This window comes from Aethalodelphis obliquidens, unplaced genomic scaffold, assembly GCF_003676395.1.
Source record: "Aethalodelphis obliquidens isolate GAN/ISIS:26980383/991018 unplaced genomic scaffold, ASM367639v1 scaffold24, whole genome shotgun sequence".
Lineage (NCBI taxonomy): Eukaryota > Metazoa > Chordata > Mammalia > Artiodactyla > Delphinidae > Aethalodelphis > Aethalodelphis obliquidens.
The window spans coordinates 17,242,970-17,256,752 of record NW_020837968.1 but is presented as its reverse complement, the minus strand read 5'-3'; positions in this window follow the sequence as shown (position 1 = coordinate 17,256,752).

Below are 13,783 nucleotides of genomic sequence, written 5' to 3'. Positions count from 1 at the left end.
TCTCTCTTCATTTCCCCGATCTCCTAATATTGGGGTGTCTCAGGGCTCAGTCATTGGCCTTCTTCTCTTTATTATCTATATTCACTCTCTAGGTGGTCTCATTTATTGCCTTCTAAAACAAACATATCTCCAGCCCCATCCACTCTTGTGAACTTGAGATTTAAATATCCAACTGCCTAAGGAATATTTCCATTTGGATGTCTAATAGTCATCTCAAATTTAGTATATCTCCAAATGGCTGTATCCCCAACTGAGCTCCATCAAACCTGCTCTTTCCACAGTGTTCCTCATCTCAATGAATGATCACTTGATCCTTCCTCTTGCTCAGACCCAAAACCTTGAAGTCATTTTAAAAAAAACAGTTGTATTAAGATATAATTTAAATATCCTACGCCACCCATTTAAAGTGTACAATTCAATGACTTTTAGTGTATTCACAGAGTTGGGTGACCATTACCACAATCAATTTGAGAACATTTGTATTACTCCAAAAAGAAACCCTGCACCCCTGAGTTGAAGTCATTCTTAACCCTTCTCTTTCACAGCCCACATCCAATCCATCAGCAAGTCCTGCAGGCTCTACCTTCAGCATATGTTCTGAATATTCCACTTCTCACCACTTCTACTGCTTGTTCCAGCCTCCATCACCTCTTGCCTGGGTTATTGTAACGCCTTCCTAACTGGTGTTCCTGCATCTTCCCTCATCTATTCTCAACCCAGCAGCCAGAGTGACCCTACTATAACATAAGTCAGATCCCATCTCTCTTCTTCATAGTTTCCATTAGTCAGTAAAAGCTAAAGTCCTTACAAAGGCCAACAAGACCTGACAAACTCTGGCCTCCATGACGGCTCTGACCTCATTGTTTACTGCTCTCCTCATCACTCTTATGCTTCAGACACATGGCCTCTTACTCTCCTCACGCCCAGCATTCTCCTGCCTCAAGGTCATTCCCTGTCCTTGGAAAGTCCTTTACCTAGATGTTTCCATGGCTCACTTCTTTTTTTTTTTTTTTTTTGGTTTAAACAAAAAAAACTCCTTTATTTCTCACAGTTCTGAAGGCTGAGAAATCCAAGATCAAGGTTCTGGCAGATCTGGTGTCTAGTTAGGGAACACTTCCTGGTTTATAAATGCTTATCTTTTTGTTGTGTCCTCACATGGTGGAGAGCAGAGAGTTGGCTATCTTGTTCCTCTTTTAAGGAAACTAGTCTCACCACGGGACTCCACCTTCTTGACTCCATGGTTCACTTCTTCACATAAGTGGATTTACCATAAAGCAAAGGAAGCTTAAATGTCAGGCTCCTTCACTTGCTATAGGCCCTTTATCGCACATTCAGACAACATTTTAATGAAGGATGGTGAGAGATGATGAGTTGATAGCAGGGAAGCAGGATATTTGAATCTCGATATTCCAATTAAGTGTTGGGACAGCTAGGCATGATCTGTCCCTATCTCCTGTTGCTATGGGTCAGCGTGTCTCAGAATTGTGGTCAGAAACTTTCATCAGAAGAATCTGGAGTGGTTGTTAAAAATGAAGTTTCCTAGGACTTATCTAAGATCTACCAAATCAGAAACTCTGAGAATCTTCACTGTAAATAAACTCCACACCTCTTCCTTAGGCGTGCTACAGGGTTGGCTTTTCTGTATTTATGTGTCCTCCCACCCCCACTCCCATGGCATAATCGATGAGGAAGCTGCTGTTTTTAGGTTGCATAATTGTGTACTCAGGTTCATAGTACTGTTAGAACTCAGATTTTCTCATCAGTTAACTATTTAAGAACTCTTCTTTTCTCTGGCTTTCAGGCACTGGCCTCTACTTCTGTGATTTTCATAAAGCATTGTGGGGAATAGGTCATCCCACTTTTTTTTGATAAATACTTTTGATTTTTTTCCCCTTAAGTTTGGATTTGTAATTCTTTTCAAAGCAAACTTGTCTCATTTATCTTTGTACGCCTCGAGTAGCTGGCATGGTGCATTGGCAGAGTAGATGCTCACAAATAGCCAATGAATTAGATTAAATGATCATGATGCAGAGTGGAGGGGGGTGTTTACAGTTCTTAGTCATTGGAATGTAATGCGGGGGTCAGCTCTTCAACGTCTGCAGGGGTTGGGCAGTGGTAGAGGAGTTGTCACCAGTGTGAGCCACAGCACTGTGAAGTCTGAAGGATATTATTCCCCGAGGCAGATCCTGATCTACAAAGCTTCAAGATCAAAAGTGGTTCTGATTCAAGACTAACTAGAGACTCCTACCTACAGAGGTTTCAAAAGAAACGATGGTCCATGACTCATTAATAACTGCTTCATACTTTCCTAGGCTTCATCGAAATGTGACACCATGGTTTGGAGTCTCAAGCCCTAAACAGCAAGCTAGAATGATTCTGAAGCTTAAAATAGAGAAAAGCCTGAAAACTTTGGATGGAAACACCACATACAGCATTTCTACTGTCTTGATTGTCCCCTGGTCATTGTCCCATACCTACTGGTGGGGGCACATGTTAGGACATAGGTATGGGGAGCAGGTACAGTAGTGCATCAGAGCCACATTGGGAAGTGAGGGCAGAGTTAAGGAGCAAAGCCAATGTATTGCATGTCAGAAAAGAAGATGCCAAGAGCTGAGAGGGTGGATGGTAGAATTGGGAGCATGGAATGGGAGTTAAAGTCAAGAATTTATCAAAGAAAATGAGATGGCAAGAGCTGCAGACTAGGGGTGCCTGGTATATTTCTGAATCTGATGGGGTCTGAACTAACAATTGTGGTTCAGATCCCAGCTGCCCGATTCAAATACATCTCAGAAAGCAGAAGCCCAGTGAGAAGGGCTTAAAAAAAATTTTTTTTAAACTATAGTTGATTTACCATGTTGTGTTAGTTTCTGTTGTACAGCAAAGTGATTCAGTTATACATATGTACACATTCTTTTTTACATTCTTTTCCATGATGATTCATAATAGGATATTGAATATATTTCCCTGTGCCATACAGTAGGACCTTGTTGTTTATCCATTCTATATATAATAGTTTGCATGTGTAAACCTCAAACTCCCAATCCATCCTCTCCAACCTCCCCTCCCTCTTGGCAACCACAAGTCTGTTCTCTATGTCTGTGAGTCTGTTTCTGCTTTGTAGATAGGTTCATTTGTGTCATATTTTAAATTCCACATATAAATGATATCATATGGTATTTGTCTTTCTCTTTCTGATTTATTTCACTTGATATGAAAATCTCTAGGTCCATGCATGTTATCGCAAATGGCATTATTTCATTCTTTTTTTTTTTTTTTTGCGGTACGCGGGCCTCTCACTGCTGTGGCCTCTCCCGTTGTGGAGCACAGGCTCCGGACACTCAGGCTCAGCGGCCATGGCTCACGGGCCCAGCGCTCCGCGGCATGTGGGATCTTCCCGGACCAGGGCACGAACCCATGTCCCCTGCATCGGCAGGGGGACTCTCAACCACTGCGCCACCAGGGAAAACCCATTCTTCTTTTTTTTTTAAATTGCTTCTCAGTATTCTATTGTATATATGCACCACATCTTCTTTATCCATTCCTCTGTCGATGGACATTCAGGTTGTTTCCATGTCTTGGCTATTGTGAACAGTGCTGCTATGAACATAGGGGTGCAGTCCAGATATATGCCCAGGAATGGGATTGCTGGATCATGTTGCAACTCTATTTTTAGTTCTCAGGAACCTCCATACTGTTTTCCATAGTGGCTGCACCAGCTTACAAGGAGGGTGGGTTCCCCTTTCTGCATACCCTGAGAGGGCCTTTTAAAGAGCTAGATGCCTGCCTTCCTGCTCAGGTTCTGAGCTTCTTGAGGCTTTGTTGTCTCTGAAGGAACTAAGAAATCGTTACCTCTTTGAAGGTATCTTTATCATTGGCCCTGTTACAAAATATTAAGTGCATGCAAGTAACTAAGGTCCTTGAGCATCATTCAGATGTTCTTTGGTTATTGGTCATCTCTTTTATTTTTGGCTGCGTCGGGTCTTTGTTGCTGCACACGGGCTCTCTCTAGTTGTGACAAGCTGGGGCTATTCTTCGTTGCGGTGGGCGGTCTTCTCATTGTGGTGGCTTCTCTTGTTGCGGAGCACAGGCTCTAGGTGCGGGGCTTCAGTAGTTGCCGCGCGTGGGCTCAGTAGTTGTGGCGTGTGGGCTCTAGGGTGCGCACACTTCAGTAGTTGTGGTGCACGGGCTCAGTAGCTGTGGCACATGGGCTTAGTTGCTCCGCAGCACGTGGGATCTTCCTGTACCAGGGATCGAACCTGTGTCCCCTGCATTGGCAGGTGGATTCTTAAGCACTGTGCCACAAGGGAAGTCCCTGGTCATCTCTGATGTTGAATCAAGTATAGTGTCAAGGGCTGGGATGAAGGATACTAGGTGGAACCAGAGCTGGAGAAACTGCCCCCAAGGATGGGTAGCCAGCCGTCCACTCTCTCAACATTCTTATCAGAGGACATTTTGTCCGGTGGGTTGAGGCAATATTTGGCAGAATTAAGAAGTCGTTCTAAGTTCTAGGAAATCATCTCAGAGAGCAGGAGGTGAGGGGGGAGGCTAGTGAGAGGAAGGCACATGTTAGAATCTCTAGCTGAGCTAATCATGTTCTGGATGGGACTCTGACACTAAACGTGAACTTGCAGAGTTAAACAAGAAACCAGGGCAGTCAGGGACCTAATCTTACAGGTGGGACCAGCACAATGACCAGTAGGAGGATGCTCTTGTTCAGTACAGTGAAGGCCATTTAGGAACTCTGCTGCCCTCACCATCAAATTTGCGTTGTTGTCTAAAGAGTTTGCTCCATTCAAGGACCTAGCCACTGAGCCATTTGACCTGTTTTGTCCTTTGTTCTTTCTCTTGACTCCCCTGTTATACATCCTTAGTTCATTTGACAGGCTCTCGAAACACCCTTTCATGTTGTTTCACGTTGGGAATGAGTATATGAACACCACACCCCCCTTGGGAACTTCTTCCCAGCATTTAGCCTAGTAAAACTTGAGCTGGGTCCCTGGATAGGGTCTGGGCCTCTCACTCTTACCCTGGGCCAGGGGTGGGGAGGAAATGAGAAACAGGGGCACATAGGAAGGTCTATTTGGTGTTCCTATCGATTTCCTTCTTCCATTAGTACTCTCTCCCTAAACTACCATCACAGTCACTTTAATGCTACTTAAAAAAAAAATACCTTCCTTTGCTCTGTCTCCAGATCTCATAAACTGTATCATGGTCTACTTTCTACCTGTAATTCACTGAGTAATCCAAGTCAGCCTCCACATTTCTTTTCTCTTACCATGTGTTGCTTGAGAACATTGCTACTTTGTGAGCGCATAGAAAAAGTAGGTTGAGAGGCTTATTAAGAGGGTTCACTGAGGTTCTTCAATAAGAGGGAATGCAGAGGAATGAGAAACATATCCTTATGGATGGGAGCAAGCCAACTGGAGGACTGAAAACTACATTGAATCTTTCGGGTCATGATGATGTTGTTTGCTGCCCTAAATTAGTGGTTGCCAACTCATCAGTGCTTGTTAAAAATAAGGATTCCTGGGTACCTTCGCTGGAGATTTGGAGTCGGTGGATCTGGGATGGGGCTCAGGCAGCTTCATTAACAAGAATGCTAAGAAATTCTGTTTCCAGCAAGTTTGGAAAATCTGTCTTCAAGTATCTATTATTGAACAGTCCCACGAGATCTGAGGGTATACATTATTTTGTTTTGTATAAGAAATTTCTTATAAAAATCAATTGATTCAACATTAAAGAAAAGTTTGAAAACATAAACTATCTCTACTTCTGTCATTCTAATACAGTAGTTTTGCCCCTGCCATTCCCTGTGTACTTCACTCACATTGTACATACTTGCAAACAGAAAAGTACAGAGAGTTGTGTTCTGCTGGTTTTTAACAAAACGGGTACATTTCTCCTTGATATTAGAGAGGGTTGGTAGTTACAATGTGAAATGTCTATAATCTACCTCCTCATTTACCAAGTATTAGCCATTTTGGTTGCTTCTACCTTTTTATTTACATTATAGCTGAGGTATAAACATTTTGTGTATTTAGCTGTTACCTTTAAAAAAAAACTTTAGGGCAGTTTCTCAGGAATAATATTAGCGAATTAAAGTGTGAATATTTTAAGGTTAAAGGGTCGAATATTGGAATATAAAATATTTCCTCTTTGGTAGAAATTGGTTACCTAGTTTCCTGTTTAAAACGCTTGCAAACTTGTGTCTCTACCTCTTTCTATTTAAAAGTGAATTTTCCTTTATTTGTATAATAACTGTTTAGTGAGAACCTCCTGTATGCCGGTTACTCTTCTAATCACTAGGCCATGGGGAGCAAGAGAGAGAAGGTCCTTATAGAGCTCATTGTGGAGTAAGACAGTAAATGATTATACAAATAAGGAGACAAGGTAATCTTAGATGGCAATGACATAGAATGTGACAGGATGCATGCAAAGTGTAATTGAGATTGAACAGTTCAGGAGGGTGGTAATGGGGAGGTGAGGTTGAGCTGTGACCTGAATGACAAGAAGGGGCTGGCCAAGTGAAGGATTCAAGCGACAGAATGCCAGGCAGAGGGAACTGCAAATGCAAAGGCCCTGGGACCAGAATGAACTTGGTGCTCCTGAAAGAAAGCCAGGTGGCTGGGTGGTAGTGAGAAGGAAAGTGACAGGTTGGGGAAATATCACATAGAATCTTCTGGGCCATGGGAAGGAGACTGGATTTTATTCTAAGGGTTCCAGGAAGCTACTGTAGTCTTTTCAGCGGGAAGTAACATGTTCTGATTTGAAAAGGTCACTGGCTGCTGTGTGGAGATTGAACTGGGAGAGGATTGGGTGATGTGAGTGGAAAAGTCAGGAGCTATTTTAACAAGCCAAGCAGTGATGATGTTGGCTTGGACTAGTATGGTGGCAGTGGAGATACAAAGAAATAGATGAATTAAAGATATATTTTGGAGATAAACCTAAATAAGGATCTTTGATGGATTGAAGGTGGTAAATGAGAGAAAGAGGAATCAAGGATGATTCCTTGTTCCTTGTTCCTAGCAACAAAGTGAATGATGGGGCCATTTAATGGGAGGGAGAGATGAAGAGAGCCACAGGTTTCAGCTTTCAGCAGAGAGAAAGCTTTAGCTTTCTCTTTCTAGAGTTGGGCTTTAGCAATGTCAATTTTAAGATGTTTGTGGGCTGAGGACTTTCAATGAGAAGAGGAAAGAAAAACGGATTCCTTAACTTACTCTGCAGAAATGTATTGAACATCTTCAATGTGCCACGTACTGTTCTAGGTTCTTGGGATACAGCAGGGAACAAAACATACAAAATACATTCTAGTTAAGGGAGATAAAAAATACATATATAATATGTAAGATGAGGATATGTGTTATGAAGAAAAGTAAAGCAGGATTGGGGGATAGAGAGTGAAAAGGAATGCTATTTATCTAGGGTAGTCAAGGATGGCCTCTCTGATGAGACCTTGGGGCTAAAACAATGCAGTAGACATTTCCTGAGATGGGGAACACTGGGAGGAATGTTGAGGTGAAGGGGATCGAGAGTTCGGTTACCTGTTAAGTTTCCCTTTAAAATCAGCTTTATAGAGGTAGAATTTGCATGCAAAGTGCACACATTTTGTTTTTGTTTATTTATTTATTTTGGCTGTGCTGGATGTTAGTTGCAGCATGTGGGATCTAGCTCCCTGACCAGGGATTGAACCCGGGCCCCCTGCATTGGGAGCACAGAGTCTTACCCACTGGACCACCAGGGAAGTCCCTAGTGCACACATTTTGATGCATTATGTCAAATGCTCATGCTCATGCAAGCACTACCACAATCAAGATATAGAACATTCTCTGAAATCCCAAATAAAAATATTGTACTTTAAAACTGATTTTTCCCCGAAAAATGATGTAACATCTTAGAAATGATTTTAAAACATAAAAATAAAAAGTTATTTCAGAACACAAAGAAGTAAGGACAAAGATATAACAGAATTGGCAAGTATAAGACTACGTACAAAATATTTGTGGTTCTGTGAGACAGTGTTTCCGAAGCTTGTAGCTTTTAGCAAACATTTTTTCACACTTACTTGTGTTAAGTGCTTATGCCTGAGATACACTGCTGATCCAGATTCACAGGTTTCATGCCTTCATTAATCTTATGGTCTAGCAGGAAAGAGAGAACTACCAAAAAAGTTTACTAAGTATAACTTTAGAGGAATTAGGTGGTATAAGTACAAAGGAAAAAAACCCTAAAACAAAAAACAAACATATGTTTATACTAATTAAGAAATAAATTTGATCTGAAACCATAAAATTTCCAGAAGAAAACATAAGCAGAAAGTTCCTTGATGTCAGTCTTTGCAATGACTTTTTTGGATTTGACACCAAAAGCAAACATGACAAAAGTGAAAAAAAAAAAAAGTGGCACTACATCAAACTATAAAGTTTCTGCACAGCAAAGGAAACCATCCACAAAATGAAAAGGCAACCTATTGAATGGGAGAAGATAGTTGCAAATCATACAGCAGATAAGGGTTAATATCCAAAGTATATAAAGAATTCATACAACTCAATAGCAAAAAAACCAAACAATCCAATTAAAAAATGGGCAGAGTAACTGAATAGGCTTTTTTGTTTGTTTGTTTTTTGCGGTACGCGGGCCTCTCACTGTTGTGGCCTCTCCCGTTGAGGAGCACAGGCTTCGGAAGCGCAGGCTCAGCAGCCATGGCTCACGGGCCCAGCTGCTCCGCGGCATGTGGGATCTTCCCGGACCGGGGCACGAACCCGTGTCCCCTGCATCGACAGACGGACTCTCAACCACTGCGCCACCAGGGAAGCCTGATGGTTAGCATTTTTAATCAATGACGTATTTTTTAATTAAAGTAAAAATGAAACCGAACATTTTCATCACCCCAAAAGATTCCCTCGCGTTCCTTCCCAGTCAATCCCCACTCCTCATACCCCTCGCTCCAGACAACCACTGGTATGCATTCTATAATCACAGATTGGATTTTTTTGTCCTGGATTTTTGTGTAAATGGAATGATAGGTGCCGGGGAGAGGAAGATGAATCAGTCATGGTCAACTGTCCAGCACATTTCTCAACTTTTAAGTCTGTGTCCTCGTTGATAACGATAGAAATCTCAGATCCTGTACTGATTTACAGGGTATGTCCATAGTGAGGCATGCCCCCATGTCCCCTACTTTCTTATGACGTTGAGAAACAGTGCTTCTTTGTGTCCTCTGCAGCAAAGATCTTGTTGAGAATTACTTTCAGACATTTTCATATCGAAAATGTACACTTTCCTTTTTTCCAATGTAAAGTAATATTAGAACATTATAATTTGATTTCAACTTACATAGTTCACTTCTCCAAATTCTGAGAAGTCCCTATCTTGGGTGGGGGGATGGTCCTTACCTTTGAGAATCACTTGTCTATTTTTTTGTCCGAGGGGGTGGCTTGTGGGATCTTCGTTCCCCAGCCTGGGATTGAACCCGGGCCACGGCAGTGAAAGTGCAGAGTCCTAACCACTGGACTGTCAGGGAAGTCCCATCGCTTGTCTCTTCTAACAATCACATGGAAATTAAATGGCTAACTATTGGCATTGATCTGCCAAAGGACATTCTGGGAAGAAGTTGTACAGCGTTTTGCCTCTCCCTGCCTCGATTTAAAGGGCTTGTCCTTTTATGGAAACCAAACATTTCACGATCACAGACCAAAGCAATTACTCATGTTTTTGTTTTATATCCCTTGGCTTCCTGATATTATTTTTAATAGCTCTTCCATAATCATATAATAGCTTCATTTATAAAGTCATTGGGATCCACGAAGTAATGAGCGTTCAAATAGGTTATCCAGAGACTTCAAATAGTTACAAGAGGCAGGACATTCCCAGCTGGGCTGTTGTAGGATTTAGTTTTCACAGCAAAGAAATCAAATAGTATCATACTGCAACTGCAAACGGAGAACATACAAGTGTTGGAATCTAATGTGTCCTAATAGCACATTTAAATTTTGACTAGTGGGATGGCGGAATGCAGGGCACACAGCTATGGAGGAGGGTTAGTTTGTCCAAAGGAAAGAAGCAGTTGATTTACTTGGGGAACTACATCCTCCTCTTCTTCCTCTTCCAATTCCTCTTTATGAAAACAGTAATTGTCATAGTGATTTTGTACTTGGTTTTCATTTTCAGCCCAAGATTTCACAGCTTTTTCTCTAATGCTCAAATTACCAAAGAGCAGGTATCAGAGTAGGAGGAATAAAAAAAATACTGAGAAAGACAAAGCATGAAAGAGAGAGAAGCTAGGCATTGCATCCATTTTTCTAGCTACTCTCAAATCTGTGCATGTGTTGAGACATCAGCAGGAAGCTGGATAACATTATTTTTGTTCCCTATAGATGTTTTTGTGGCTGTCGATGACTATATTACACACTATTTCCTTTGTGAGAGCCTGCAGGAAAAAAATTTTCTCTGATTTTAATAGTTGTTCTTTTCCTGTGCAACAAATTGCTTTAAACTTCTGAGAGCACCGTGCGTCATGTAATTGATCATATTTTTTTCTTCTAGAATCCTGAATATTCAGAGTTCAGAATTTGTGGCTCCCACCTCTACCCAGTGAATAAGCCCTCGTAGCTTCCTTCTGTTTTTTCTATCCTGATAGTCCCTTCATTCTGATTTCCTCACTAGATTTTATTTTAATTTTATTACAGTGCATTGTAGGATTACTGAGACACTCTATATCCTCTTTGGAAACAATGGCATGTAAATAAGAACTTGTCGGGGAGAAATGCCTTGATAGTAAGGGACCTTGGGCAGTTATCTTGTGGTTTTGCAGTTTGAATTTTTATTGCACAGATTCTGGACTCTGACCACTGGGGGTTCAAATCTTCACTTTACTACTTCCTGTTTGATCTAAGGGAAGTCACTTAATCTCTCCATGCCAGTAGTTTTCTGCTTAAGCAGATCCATCTCATTTTTTTTCACTTACTTAGCATTACTTAGGAAATCCATTTATTTGGTTTAACCTTCTAGGTTCTCTGCGTTCAGGACATCACTGTCTTTTAGTCACAACGTAGTCAGTATATTAGTTATGTGTATTCTTACGTAACAAATTATCCCAAAATTTTAGCAAATTAAAACAACACATATTTATTATTTTATAGTTACTGTGAGTCAGAAATCTGTGATGGGCTTAGCTGGGTCCTCTGCTTCAGAATTTCTTATAAGGCTGTGACTTCCCTGGAGGTCCAGTGGTTAAGACTCCGTGCTTCTACTTCAGGGGGCATAGGTTCAACCCCTGGTCCAGGAACTAAGATCCCACATCGGCGTGGCCAAAAAAATATATATATATATAATTTCCTATAAGGCTGAAATCAGGGTGTCACCTGAAGGCTCAACTGGGGAGGGATCAGCTTCCAACTTCACACACATGGCTGTTGACTGGATTCAGTTCCTTTTGGATTGTTTAAAAATTGAAATATAGTTGATTTACAATATCGTGTTAGTTTCAGGCGTACAGCAAAGTGATTCTGATATATATAGTCTTTTGAAAAATTATTTTCCATTGTAAGTTATTACAAGATATTGAATATAGTTCCCTGTGCTATCTGGTAAATCCTTGTTGTTTATCTGTTTTATATATGGTAGTATGTATCTGCCAATCCCATACTGCTAATTTATCCCTCCCTCTCCTTCCCCTTTGGTAACCATAAGTTTGCTTTCTATGTCTGTGAGTCTGTTTCTGTTTGTAAATAAGCTCGTTTGTATTATTTTTTGGAATTCACATATAAGTCATATCATGTAATATTTGTCTTTGTCTGATTTGCTTCACTTAGTATGATAATCTCTAGGTCCATCCACGTTGCTGCAAATGGCATTATTTCATCCTTTTTATGGCTGAGTAATATTCCATTATATATATATATATATATATATATATATATACCACATCTTCTTAAACCAATCGTATGTTGATAGGCACTAGGGTTGTTTCCATGTCTTGGATATGGTAAATAGTGCTGCTATGAACATTGCAGAGTATGTATCTTTTCAAATTAGAGTTTTAGTCTTTTCCAGGTATATGCCCAGGAGTGGGATTGCTGGTTATACAGTAACTCTATTTTTAGTTTTCTAAGGAACCTCCATACTGTTCTCACCAATTTACATTCCCACCAACAGTGTAGGAGGGTTCCCTTTTCTCTACACCTTCTCCAGCATTTATTATTTGTAGACTTTTTGATGATGGCCAGTCTGACCAGTATGAAGTGATACCTCGTTGTGGTTTTGATTTGCATTTCTCTAATAATTTGGATTCAGTTCTTTGAGGGTTGTTGGACTGAGGCCTCCCTCAATACCTTGCCTTTTCCTTCATCGAAACCAGTAATAGATTTGATCTGCTAGCAAGATGAAAGGTTACAATCTTTTGTAACCTAAAGTATAATAAAGAATTTTTCTCATCTTTGCTCCTGGTTCCTGGAAGATAACCTCTACATCCTTGGAATTTCCTGAGTTATAGGAGTGTCTTTGTTATTCATGGTGGGACCCCCGACCATACCTGAGTTTATGAGATGAAAAGGATGCAAAGTCAGATTAAAGGGTTGGAATTTTTAGCTCAACCTCCAGGGAGAAAAAGGGGTTGGAGACTGAGCTCAACCAATGATTAAATCAACCCAGGACAAGTAATGAAACTACAATAAAAACTTTGGAAACTGAAGCTCAGTGAGCTTCCTGGCTTGCGAACGCCCTGACGTGTGTCAGGTTGCTGTGTCCTAATTTTACAGGGAGAGGACATGAAAACTCTGCATCTGAGGCCCTCCCCAACTTTGCTCTGTGTGCCTTCATTTGCCTGGTCCTAATTTGTATCCTTTACAATAAAACTGTAATTCTAAATATAGCACTTTCCTGAGTACTGTGAGTTGTTCTAATGAACTGTTGAACCCTAGAGAGTAGTGAGAATCCCTGGATCTGGAGCCAGCTGCTTAGAAGGGTCAGTGGCTTGGGGATGCCCAAACTTGTGGCTGGCATTTAAAGTACAGGCAATTTTGTCGGGGTCTGTGCCCTTAAATCTGTGGACTCTGTGGTCACTCCCGGTGGCTAGTGTCAGATTGCATTGCAGTATTGCACCTAATCATGAAATGACATCCCATCACTTTGGCTGTATTCTGTTGGATAGAAGGAGTCACGAGGTTCAGCTCACACTGGAGAGAAGAGGATTGCATTAGGGTGTGAACCCTGGGAGACAGAGAACATTGGCAGCCTTGTCAGAAGTTTTTGATCACAGTCAGTGTAGCCCCACGGAGTAAGGTGATCTGTCTTAGAACATCTTGATTGATTAGATGCACATGAGATCATGGATTATGAAATTTTAATGCTGGAAAGGATGTTAGGTATTGTCTAGTCTCGTTCAACCCTCTTGTTTTACAGATGAGAAAAGTCAGGCTTAGTGTGTGTAGGTGTCTTGTTTGAGAGCATGTGATGAGCCAGTGTCAAAGTCAGGACAAGAACTCAATGCTCTTTTCCCAATACCATGCTGACTAAATTATTTAATCGAGCCAATAAGTAAATCAAAACCGCTATAGATAAATAGTTACATTCATTAAAGTACATTCACAAAGCTTATGAGCTCCTTAGCCAAGACAGAAAAACTCCCAGGATGAGAAGATTCAGGTAGGGTCAAAGATTTTGAAAGGCAAAGATTTTAACTGGCAGAAAATTGGAAAAGCTCTTTGTTTCCAGTACATGATGCAGTGATTTTTAAAAAATTAGAAAATCAAATTAAGAAGGAAGTGTAGAATTTCAGAGGTTAGAA